Below are 2500 nucleotides of genomic sequence, written 5' to 3'. Positions count from 1 at the left end.
TTAGGGTTAGGGTTAGGGTTAGGGTTAGGGTTAGGGTTAGGGTTAGGGTTAGGGTTAGGGTTAGGGTTAGGGTTAGGGTTAGGGTTAGGGTTAGGGTTAGGGTTAGGGTTAGGGTTAGGGTTAGGGTTAGGGTTAGGGTTAGGGTTAGGGTTAGGGTTAGGGTTAGGGTTAGGGTTAGGGTTAGGGTTAGGGTTAGGGTTAGGGTTAGGGTTAGGGTTAGGGTTAGGGTTAGGGTTAGGGTTAGGGTTAGGGTTAGGGTTAGGGTTAGGGTTAGGGTTAGGGTTAGGGTTAGGGTTAGGGTTAGGGTTAGGGTTAGGGTTAGGGTTAGGGTTAGGGTTAGGGTTAGGGTTAGGGTTAGGGTTAGGGTTAGGGTTAGGGTTAGGGTTAGGGTTAGGGTTAGGGTTAGGGTTAGGGTTAGGGTTAGGGTTAGGGTTAGGGTTAGGGTTAGGGTTAGGGTTAGGGTTAGGGTTAGGGTTAGGGTTAGGGTTAGGGTTAGGGTTAGGGTTAGGGTGGTTAGGGTTAGGGTTGGGTTAGGGTTAGGGTTAGGGTTAGGGTTAGGGTTAGGGTTAGGGTTAGGGTTAGGGTTAGGGTTAGGGTTAGGGTTAGGGTTAGGGTTAGGGTTAGGGTTAGGGTTAGGGTTAGGGTTAGGGTTAGGGTTAGGGTTAGGGTTAGGGTTAGGGTTAGGGTTAGGGTTAGGGTTAGGGTTAGGGTTAGGGTTAGGGTTAGGGTTAGGGTTAGGGTTAGGGTTAGGGTTAGGGTTAGGGTTAGGGTTAGGGTTAGGGTTAGGGTTAGGGTTAGGGTTAGGGTTAGGGTTAGGGTTAGGGTTAGGGTTAGGGTTAGGGTTAGGGTTAGGGTTAGGGTTAGGGTTAGGGTTAGGGTTAGGGTTAGGGTTAGGGTTAGGGTTAGGGTTAGGGTTAGGGTTAGGGTTAGGGTTAGGGTTAGGGTTAGGGTTAGGGTTAGGGTTAGGGTTAGGGTTAGGGTTAGGGTTAGGGTTAGGGTTAGGGTTAGGGTTAGGGTTAGGGTTAGGGTTAGGGTTAGGGTTAGGGTTAGGGTTAGGGTTAGGGTTAGGGTTAGGGTTAGGGTTAGGGTTAGGGTTAGGGTTAGGGTTAGGGTTAGGGTTAGGGTTAGGGTTAGGGTTAGGGTTAGGGTTAGGGTTAGGGTAGGGTTAGGGTTAGGGTTAGGGTTAGGGTTAGGGTTAGGGTTAGGGTTAGGGTTAGGGTTAGGGTTAGGGTTAGGGTTAGGGTTAGGGTTAGGGTTAGGGTTAGGGTTAGGGTTAGGGTTAGGGTTAGGGTTAGGGTTAGGGTTAGGGTTAGGGTTAGGGTTAGGGTTAGGGTTGTAGGGTTAGGGTTAGGGTTAGGGTTAGGGTTAGGGTTAGGGTTAGGGTTAGGGTTAGGGTTAGGGTTAGGGTTAGGGTTAGGGTTAGGGTTAGGGTTAGGGTTAGGGTTAGGGTTAGGGTTAGGGTTAGGGTTAGGGTTAGGGTTAGGGTTAGGGTTAGGGTTAGGGTTAGGGTTAGGGTTAGGGTTAGGGTTAGGGTTAGGGTTAGGGTTAGGGTTAGGGTTAGGGTTAGGGTTAGGGTTAGGGTAGGGTTAGGGTTAGGGTTAGGGTTAGGGTTAGGGTTAGGGTTAGGGTTAGGGTTAGGGTTAGGGTTAGGGTTAGGGTTAGGGTTAGGGTTAGGGTTAGGGTTAGGGTTAGGGTTAGGGTTAGGGTTAGGGTTAGGGTTAGGGTTAGGGTTAGGGTTAGGGTTAGGGTTAGGGTTAGGGTTAGGGTTAGGGTTAGGGTTAGGGTTAGGGTTAGGGTTAGGGTTAGGGTTAGGGTTAGGGTTAGGGTTAGGGTTAGGGTTAGGGTTAGGGTTAGGGTTAGGGTTAGGGTTAGGGTTAGGGTTAGGGTTAGGGTTAGGGTTAGGGTTAGGGTTAGGGTTAGGGTTAGGGTTAGGGTTAGGGTTAGGGTTAGGGTTAGGGTTAGGGTTAGGGTTAGGGTTAGGGTTAGGGTTAGGGTTAGGGTTAGGGTTAGGGTTAGGGTTAGGGTTAGGGTTAGGTTAGGGTTAGGGTTAGGGTTAGGGTTAGGGTTAGGGTTAGGGTTAGGTTAGGGTTAGGGGGTTAGGGTAGGGTTAGGGTTAGGGTTAGGGTTAGGGTTAGGGTTAGGGTTAGGGTTAGGGTTAGGGTTAGGGTTAGGGTTAGGGTAGGTTAGGGTTAGGGTTAGGGTTAGGTTAGGGTTAGGGTTAGGGTTAGGGTTAGGGTTAGGGTTAGGGTTAGGGTTAGGGTTAGGGTTAGGGTTGGGTTAGGGTTAGGGTTAGGGTTAGGGTTAGGGTTAGGGTTAGGGTTAGGGTTAGGGTTAGGGTTAGGGTTAGGGTTAGGGTTAGGGTTAGGGTTAGGGTTAGGGTTAGGGTTAGGGTTAGGGTTAGGGTTAGGGTTAGGGTTAGGTTAGGGTTAGGGTTAGGGTTAGGGTTAGGGTTAGGGTTAGGGTTAGGGTTAGGGTTAGGGTTAGGGTTAGGGTTAGGGTT

Source organism: Spea bombifrons, chromosome 6 (assembly GCF_027358695.1).
Source record: "Spea bombifrons isolate aSpeBom1 chromosome 6, aSpeBom1.2.pri, whole genome shotgun sequence".
Lineage (NCBI taxonomy): Eukaryota > Metazoa > Chordata > Amphibia > Anura > Pelobatidae > Spea > Spea bombifrons.
The sequence above is the reverse complement of the archived record's forward strand: the minus strand, read 5'-3'. Positions refer to the sequence as shown.